Source organism: Bufo bufo, chromosome 3 (genome assembly GCF_905171765.1).
Source record: "Bufo bufo chromosome 3, aBufBuf1.1, whole genome shotgun sequence".
Classification (NCBI taxonomy): domain Eukaryota; kingdom Metazoa; phylum Chordata; class Amphibia; order Anura; family Bufonidae; genus Bufo; species Bufo bufo.
The window spans coordinates 315,497,553-315,507,249 of record NC_053391.1 but is presented as its reverse complement, the minus strand read 5'-3'; positions in this window follow the sequence as shown (position 1 = coordinate 315,507,249).

Here is a 9,697-nt window from a genome sequence, read left to right as displayed (position 1 = left end):
CTTACTGGCCTATAGTTGCCCGATTCCTCCCTACTACCTTTCTTGTGAATGGGCACATCATTTGCTAATTTCCAATCTTCTGGGACGACTCCTGTTGCCAGTGATTGGTTAAATAAATCTGTTAATGGTTTTGCTAGTTCACCGCTGAGCTCTTTTAATAGCTTTGGGTGTATCCCATCAGGCCCATGTGACTTATTTGTATTAATTTTAGACAGCTGACTTAGAACCTCTTCCTCTGTAAAGACACATGCATCAAAAGAGTCATTAGTCTTCTTTCCTAACTGAGGTCCTTCTCCTTCATTTTCCTTTGTAAAAACTGAACAGAAATATTCATTGAGGCAGTCAGCTAGTTCTTTATCTTCTTCCATATACCTTCCTTCTTTTGTTTTTAATTTGGTAATTGCTTGTTTTAGTTTCCTTTTTTCATTTATGTATCTGAAGAATGCCTTCTCGCCTTTTTTCCCTGACTGAGCTAATTTCTCTTCTGCCTGTGCTTTGGAAGCTCTTATAACTTGTTTGGCCTCTCTCTGCCTAATCTTATAAATTTGTCTGTCCTCCTCATTTGTTTTTTTTTATAATTCCTAAATGCTATCTTTTTGTTTTTAATGATTTTGGCCACTTCTACTGAGTACCACAGTGGTCTCTTCCTTTTTTTGCTTTTACTGACAAGCCTAATGCAATTTTCTGTTGCCTTCAATAGTGCCACTTTTAAGTAGTCCCATTTCTCCTGGACTCCAATGAAACTGTTCCAGTCTGATAGGGACTTGTATACCACTAATCTAATTTTAGAAAAGTCTGTTTTTCTAAAATCTAAAACTTTTGTTTTTGTGTGGTGTGACTCAGTCACTGTACTTATAGTAAACCACACTGACTGGTGATTACTAGATCCCAAGCTTTCCCCTACAGTAATTTCAGATACCAAATTCTCATTTGTGAATACTAAATCTAAAATGGCCTCCTTCCGGGTTGGCTCCTCCACTACTTGCTGTAGAGATAATCCCAGTATGGAATTTAGAATATCTGTACTCCTGGCAGAACTAGCTATTTTGGTTTTCCAGTTTACATCTGGAAGATTGAAGTCTCCCATAATGATAACTTCCCCCTTCAATGTCATTCCCCCTTCAATGGTCCATCACATGATCCATCACCATGGTGATGGATCATGTGATGAGCGTAGTGACGTCATCAAAGGTCCGATTGCTCACAGATGAAGACAGAAGAGATGTGGATTAAGGTGATTAAGGTGAGTTAAATTATTATAAAAAATTTTTTAATCCCTCCAGCCCTATTTTACTATGCATTCTGTATTCAGAATGCTATTATTTTCCCTTATAACCATGTTATAAGGGGAAATAATAATGATCGGGTCCCCATCCCGATCGTCACCTAGCAACCGTGCGTGAAAATCGCACCGCATCTGCACTTGCTTGCGGATGCTTCCGATTTTCACGCAGCCCAATTCATTTCAATGGGGCCTGCGTTACGTGGAAAACGCACAAAGAGGAGCATGCTGCGATTTTCACGCAACGCACAAGTGATGCGTGAAAATCACCGCTCGTGTGTACAGCCCCAGAGAAATGAATGGGTCAGGATTCAGTGCGGGTGCAATGCGTTCAACTCACGCATTGCACCGCTCGGAATACTCGCCCGTGTGAAAGGGGCCTTGCTCTTTTCCAAGTGACGGTTCTCCAGGACTCTTCTCTCTTTAACAACCAGAGGTTAACCCCGTATTTCTTTTTACTTTATCAGCAGGAGATTGACTACAGGAGCCACATTGAGCTGGAGAAAAGCGGGTCTCATATATTGGCTAGCCGTTGCTGGCCAAACACAGGCATAGCTCAGCTGTGTATAGCCCTTTAGGAGGCATACTGGGAATCTAGGAAAAGGAGCTCTGGCTTAAATGCCCTGTGGGAGTGGAAATAGCATTGGGAGTAGCAATAGGCCGCCCTCAGTGCAAGAGATTTCTAGCTGTCCGACATAGGCTGTGTAAAAGTCGGGGTCAGACAGACGTACAGTAAGAATGAGCCGGGCGGTACCCTCTATGTACGGTCAAAAGCGTGTCCCTGGACACAGGCAACACTGGTAAGGCTTGGTTAACCAAGGATGGGTTGTGGCAGATCCATTTCCGGGGGGGAAAACATAGTTCCCCTCGTGGGGTCACACCGCTGCTTAGTACATGAGATCTAGTTATGGGGTGAAGGCCACAAAGCCCCTTAAAGAATGGAGTAGGTGGTCCAAGGGAACTAATTGGAGTATTCCTCTGGAAGGTAGGTAGCGCAATGGTGGCTGCAAAAGTCAATCATGGTAATTAAGCAGGACGTACAGAACCCAGTTTCAATCCGGAAGAACCGAGTGATGTACGCCTGGCCTGAGGGGTAATCTGAGTTTAGGGATCCGATGCAGGAAGCAGTGGAGGCTCTAACTGGGCCGACTTTGCTGAAACAGGCTGGATCCACTAAACCCGGGCCTACTGAAACAACCAGTACCCGAGGTTTGTGAGTCCCCAACTGTCACTTCCACCTCCATTACTGACAGGGTCGCTTTTCTTTTTCTTTTCTCTATCTCTCTCTCATCCCTCCCTCATCTCTCTATCTAACCTTGAGATGATGCACCATGTTGAATCCAACTTCTCTTCGTCCTGGTTTTAAGGACGATGAGAAGGGGGAAAGTGGTGCAGAAAACAAAAATCTTCAAACATTTTACTAACCATTCTAACCTCTCAAATGTCAATCATTTTTCTAACCTAGTAGAGAATTACGTCGAGAACCATCACGACTGCCTTTTCTTTGACGGTACTTGGGTCAGATTTTTGCAAAGAAGGTAAAAATCACGGCCGATCCATGGCCTGAATGTTCCGCTGTAACCCTTTATTCCATCAGGTATGCCCACAGGCAGCCCCACGGGTTATCACCCGATGTCCACCACCGGGTTCGGGAGTCTCTCCCGGACCCAGACTCTATAACCAGTGTTCATTCTAGTCAACCAGGTGATTGGGTCGTGCTAAAGAAACATCCAAGGATGGGACTAGAGCCGAGATATCTTGGGCCATTCCAGGTGCTGCCGATGAAACCAACCTCTCTGAAGTTAGAGGGACGAGACAACTAGATCCACACGGGTCACTGCAAGAAGCTGCTCAACTACGTCAAAGAATGAAGAGTATCACTTTTGTTTATTTGTTTAGTTTAATGTTTAGGGAGGTAAACGCACCTCAAACTAGCAAGGGCCACAAGGAGACAATTGTTGATAGCACTGGTTTTACATTCCTATCGGGTAATATAAGCTATAGGTTTAATAATAGCTCTGGCTCCTGCTCCTCGCTTGTTAATCCTGTATGGGTGTCCGGGCAGCTAGGCGGCCCGTAGATGTGGTAAAGGGCATAAGTTTGTGGGATCCTCCAGTTGTGAGGAAGGTATAACGGTCAACCTTACTAATGAAACCCCTGATCTCTACCATAACACCCATAGACCAGATTATATCTGCTGGAAAGAAGGGTGTGACGTTCAGACTCAGGGAGCGATCCCTCAGTCTATTCATTTATTACTGGAGGCCCGTGACTGTCAGAAGTTATTGTGTGGAGTTGACCATACTATTTCCTATGCGGTTTTAGCCGCTTATAAGGTAATTCCCCCTAATGCCAGAGATTCATGTGTCCTGGTGAAGCTTGTCCCTGTATCTTACGTTGCAGCCGATTGGGAGAAACTGATGGTGTGGAAGGAGGTAAGAAAGGCAGGGAGAGCTGGAAGGGATTTGTTTTGTGGCTGGACGGGATGGGGAGTTGGACTTATGAAGCGATTGAACAATTTCTCGTCCATAGTGGATGAGATGTTCAATCAAACCGTTGAGGCAGTGAGAGAGATCACCGAGAAACATCAGTAGCGCGTCCAGAGGAGGGTTTCTGTGAATTAGATGACGGTTATGCCTGGCTAGCAGACACCATTGACAAGGGTCAGGCCCATTCTGACAGGAGCAGGGCAGAGGCAGAGCTATGACTAGTGAGGGTCAGAATCCTTTTTAAAGCTTTGGGAGGACTTGGGGCTCACTGGTTTTCCATTGGATCCGGGCTAAAGGAAATAGGACATGTACTTATGTTTTTTGTTTCCATTCCTTCTATACGCCGGAGTGAGATGTTCCTGATGTCTAATCGACTGAGTTACTGAAGCCCGAACAGACAAGATGCCCTGAAGACCAAACCATGGACCAGATGCAGAGGATTCCAAACCAGCCGACGACCAGCGCGAAACACCACCTCCTGTGTCAGCTCCCGAAGAAAAGAATCTCAGTCAAGATTTGTTTTAAGCTACGTGTCAAGATTGACATTCTGTTTTCCATCATCTGTTTTGTTTTATGGATCCAGGACTTTTCGTAGACAAGACAGTTTTTTTCAAAGAAGAAGATCGAGATTCATCGAGGGACACTGGGGAGCATATGACAAAGAGGAGGGACTGTTGTGGAAATTTTATTAGGATGTGTTTCTAATATATTGCGTTTTGTCATCATGTCTCTCAGTGTCAGGGTAAACCTTTGGAGTGGATATCTTCCTGTGTATGTCCTGTCACAGCTGCTGGGCGCAGAGGTCTCCGTCAGCGAATGGTCCATGTGCTAAGCACTGGGTTGTGGGCTTGGGGAGACTGATGTGTTCAGCAGAGCAGTGCTTTGTTGGCTGATGTATGAACGCTGGCTAGGGCCCCCGCGCAAGACGCAGATTTATTGGCTTGGCGTGGATGCATTTGTTAAGAGAACAATATAACGAAAGGAATCTGATCAGCCGCTGGAGATAATGACGTTGTCCTGTAAATAAACATGCATGAGGATCATAGTAACTTTATCTGGCATTGATCACTGAGCAAGGCTAGATAAAATTAACTCCAGTGGTAATGGTAGATTATTGCATACATGTGTTTGTTGGCTAGGTTATTCTAAATGATGGTGTCTTGTCTTCCTATGTCATCACTTTCTGCATCCTTGTTATGGGCCAGCCCCTTTTACACCTTTTGTGAGTAAATAAAAGTGAACAGACTGAGCAGGGGGGGGGGGGGAAGTTGCTCAGCAGAACTTAAAGAGGACCTTTCACTAGAATAAAACATCTAAACTAACTATACAGACATGGAGAGCGACGCCCAGGGATCCCCCTGCACTTACTGTTATACCTGGGCGCCGCTCCGTTCTCCCGTTATAGCCTCCGGTATCTTCATAGTTAGGCTCCACCCAGGGGAACCTGCCGGCGTCTCATTCTCCCATTCTGTAGCGCTGGCCAATCGCAGCGCTCAGCTCATAGCCTGAGAGTTTTTTTTTCTCTCAGGCTATGAGCTGAGCGCTGCGATTGGCCAGCGCTACAGCATGGGAGAAAGAGACTCCGGCAGGCTCAACTGGGTGGAGCCTAACTATGAAGATACCGGAGGCTATAACGGGAGAACGGAGCGGCACCCAGGGAGTGCAAGGGGATCCCTGGGCGCCGCTCTCCATGTCTGTATAGTTAGTTTAGATGTTTTATTCTAGTGAAAGGTCCTCTTTAACATGAAAACACCTTTGGCTGACTGTGGTTGAGATTTTTACCTTTCCTTACACAAAGACATTGGAGAGTGGATTACACCTATTAATATTTCTACATCACCATATTGAGTTATTAAACAAACACCCATTAGGGCAAAAAAAAGTTTATTTGACAGCCTTTGCTGCATATGTCATTGTGAGATACACCCTTTATACATTTGGGTTATATTCAGATATTTGAAATTCCGCCATTTGGTGCACAAATCTTTAATTGAGTCCTACTGTGGGTCAGGCCGTGTGAGATACACCCTTTACATACTGGGGTTTGATTCATGTATTTGAAATATAGCCATTTTGGGCAAACAAATCTTTAATTGAGGCCTACTGTGGGTCAGGCCATGTGGGATACACCCTTTACATACTGGGGTTTGATTCATGTATTTGAAATACAGCCATTTTGGGCAAACAAATCTTTAATTGAGGCCTACTGTGGGTCAGGCCGTGTGAGATACACCCTTTAAATACAGGGGTTTGATTCAGGTATTTGAAATACAGCCATTTTGGGCAAACAAATCTTTAAATGAGGCCTACTCTGGGTCAGGCCGTGTGAGATACACCCTTTACATACTGTCGTTATATTCTACTATTAATTAAACACCCATTTAGGGCAAGATCCTAAATTCGAGAAATATGAGAAGAGCGTCAAATAAGGGATGTGGCTTAGGTCGTGGTGCTGCTGGTGAAGCTCCTGTTGCAGGGAGAGGACATTGTCGATCTGTGCCAGCTACACGAACAAGTGAAAACCCTTCCTCAGGTGCGAGTAGGTGACAGAACCTGCAGCGGTATTTGGTCGGGCCTAATGCGGCTCTACGAATGGTGAGGCCTGAACAAGTACAGGCGATAGTAGATTGGGTTGCTGACAGTGGATCCAGTTCCTTCACATTGTCTCCCACTGTAATGACCGGCGTCACGCAAAGGGAGGGAAATGGGAAGGACCTGTCCAAGGGAGAGGGAAAGATAGTGACCCCTGACTCACCTTGCGGCTGGCACCTGACTGCCGTGACGTCCCTAGATGGGTTCTTCACCCGTACGCCGATCACGTGCCTAAACCCTGGCTTTCCCTAAGATGAGCCCTATGTAGTGAACGGGGCGGTGGGATCACTAGTCCGCACCACTGACACTAAGAGGAAAACACCAAGGAGAGGACAGACAAACATATAATCCCAGGTGGGCGACAACAGCAGACCACCAAGGCCCAACAGGGATCTGGAGGGTAACGTTCTGGAACAACAACCAGGGAACACAGCTACACAGCTCCAGTGGGTCAGTATAGAAGTCCAGGCAGGAAGCTCTATATCTGGCAACCAGAGAAGTGAGAGATGGGAATATAAGGAGGTTGGGATTGCTGGACAAGAAACAGCTGAGGAGGAGAAGCTACGGATCCCTGAGTGAGCCAAAAAGGATTGCAAGGAAAACCCAGAAAGCTACCATTAATAAACAGCACTGTCTTTAGACATAGAGCGCGCAGCCACCCGCTGAGACTTCCTGACCCCGGGTATAACGGAGTCAGGCGTGGCTCTTGACACCCTCGTGACACCCACCCAGTCTCCTGCTGAAAGACCACAGTTGGCACCTGCAACCGATGTCCATCAGTCTTTCACCTCACCCCCTTGCAAATCAGACAAGCAGTCTGATTTGCAACTAGCCCTGCCTCAGAAGTAGAAGAGATTAAGTGCACCGATGCCCAACCACTTATTTTTCAAGATGAGTACATGGGTGGACTAATGCAGCACGTCTCGGATAATGACAAAACACAGGTGCCAACTGCTGGGGCTTTCGAAAGTGTGCAAGGAAGGCAGGGGTGAAGACTGGGTGGAAGATGATGTGGAGGACGATGAGGTCCCCGACCCCACATGGAATCAAGGTCATGCGAGTGACCTATGTAGTTCAGAGGAAGAGGCGGTGGTCGCACAGAGCCACCAGCACAGCAGAAGAAGTAGCAGAGTGCAAAAGCGGAACGGCCGTCCTCTAGACAGTACGCCCGCTACTGCCCACCGCAGCAAGGGACCAAGCACACCAAAGCCAGCTCCAAGGAGTTCCCTGGCGTGGCAGTTCTTCAGACAATGTGCTGACGCTGTGCAATCAGAGCCTGAAGCGAGGCATAAACGTTCTCAACCTGAGCACAACCTGCATGACCAGGCATTTAAGTGCTAAGCACGAGCTGCAGTGGAGTAGACACCTCAAAAACCAAGAAGGGTCTCTGGCTCCTCCTGCTCCCTCTTCTGCTGCAGTCTCGGCCTCTTCATCCACCTCTGGAGTGACAGTGCCACCTGCCACCCCGCAAACAGATCTTCCAGCAACACCACCACCTGGGTCACCAAGCATCTCCACAATGTCCCACGGAAGCGTTCAGCTCTCCATCTCCCAAACGATGGAGAGGAAGAGGAAGTACCCCCCTACCCACCCGCGATCCCTAGACCTGAATGCCATTTCTAAATTACTGTCCTTTGAAATGCTGTCATTCCGTCTGGTGAAGACGGATAGTTTTAAAGGCCTTGTGGCGGTGGCTGTCCCACAGTACGTCGTGCCCAGCCGCCACTACTTTTCCAGGAGAGCCATCCCTTCCCTGCACAACCAAGTAGGGAACAAAATCAGGTGTGCACTGCGCAACGCCATCTGTGGCAAGGTGCACCTCACTACGGATACGTGGACCACTAAGCACGGTCAGGGACATTATATCTCCATAACAGCATACTGGGTAAATGCAGTGGCGGCTGGGCCTGAGGCGGATAGCAGTTTGGCGCATGTCCTTCCACCACCGAGGATTGCAGGGCGCTTCAATTTGCCTCCTGTTGCTTCCTCCTCCTACTCTGCTTCCTCATCCTCTACCAGCTTCTCATCCGGTCAGTGTAACACCTTCACCACCAACTTCAGCACAGCCAGGGGTAAACGACAGCAGGCAGTTTTAAAACCTTTCTGTTTGGGGGACAAACCCCACACAGCGCAGGAGCTGTGGACAGGCCTTGAACAACAGACCGTTGAGTGGTTTGTGCCAGTCAGCCTCAAGCCCGGCCTGATGGTGTGCGATAATGGGCGAAATCTTGTAGCAGCTGTGGGACTAGCTGGTTTGACGCACATCCCTTGCCTGGCGCATGTGCTAAATTTGGTGGTGCAGAGATTACTTAAAACCCGATATGTCAGAGCTGCTGCATAAAGTGCGGGCCGTCTGTGCGCGCTTTCGACGTTCTCACCCTGCTGCTGCTTGCCTGTCAGCGCTGCAGCGTAACTTCGGCCTTCCCGCTCACCGCCTCATATGCAACGTGCCCAAAAGGTGGAACTCCACCTTGCACATGCTGGCCAGACTGTGCGAGCAGCAGCAGGCGATAGTGGAGTTTCAGCTGCAGCACGCACGGAACAGCACCACTTCACCACCAATGACTGGGCCTCCATGCGAGACCTGTGTTCCTTGTTGCGCTGTTTCGAGTACTCCACCAACATGGCAAGTGCCGATAACGCCGTTCTAAGCGTTACTATCCCACTTCTATGCCTCCTTAAAAAAACACTCCTGGCGATCATGGAAGAGGATGTGGCACAGGAGGAGGAAGAGGGATCATTTCGTAGGGTTTCCGGCCAGTAATTCCCAAGTGGCTCCGAGGGTGGGTTCCTGCACCCACAAACCCAAGGTACACAATTGTCTAGCCAGGGCACAGTTATGGAGGATGACGAGGTGGAGGATGAGGAGGAGGAGATGGAGGAGGAGGAACCATGTTCACAGCAGGGTGGCACCCAGACCAGCTCATGGCCATCACTGGTGCATGGCTGGGGGGATACAGAGGACACAGACGATACACCTGCCACAGAGGAGAGCTTTTCGTTGCCTCTGGGCAGCCTGGCACACATGAGCGATTACATGCTGCAGTGTCTCCACAACGACCGCCGAGTTACCCACATTCTAACTTGTGCTGATTACTGGGTGGCCACGCTGCTGGATCCCCATTACAAGGACAACATACCATCCTTAATTCCCTCACTGGAGAGTGATCGTAAGATGAACGAGTACAAGCGCACGCTGGTAGACGCGCTGCTGGTGGCATTCCCACCTGACAGCGGGGGCACAGTGGAAGCACAAGGCGAAGGCAGAGGACGAGGAAGAGGTTGCCAACGAAGCGGGGGCACCGCCAGCACCTAAGAAGGCAGGGTTAGCATG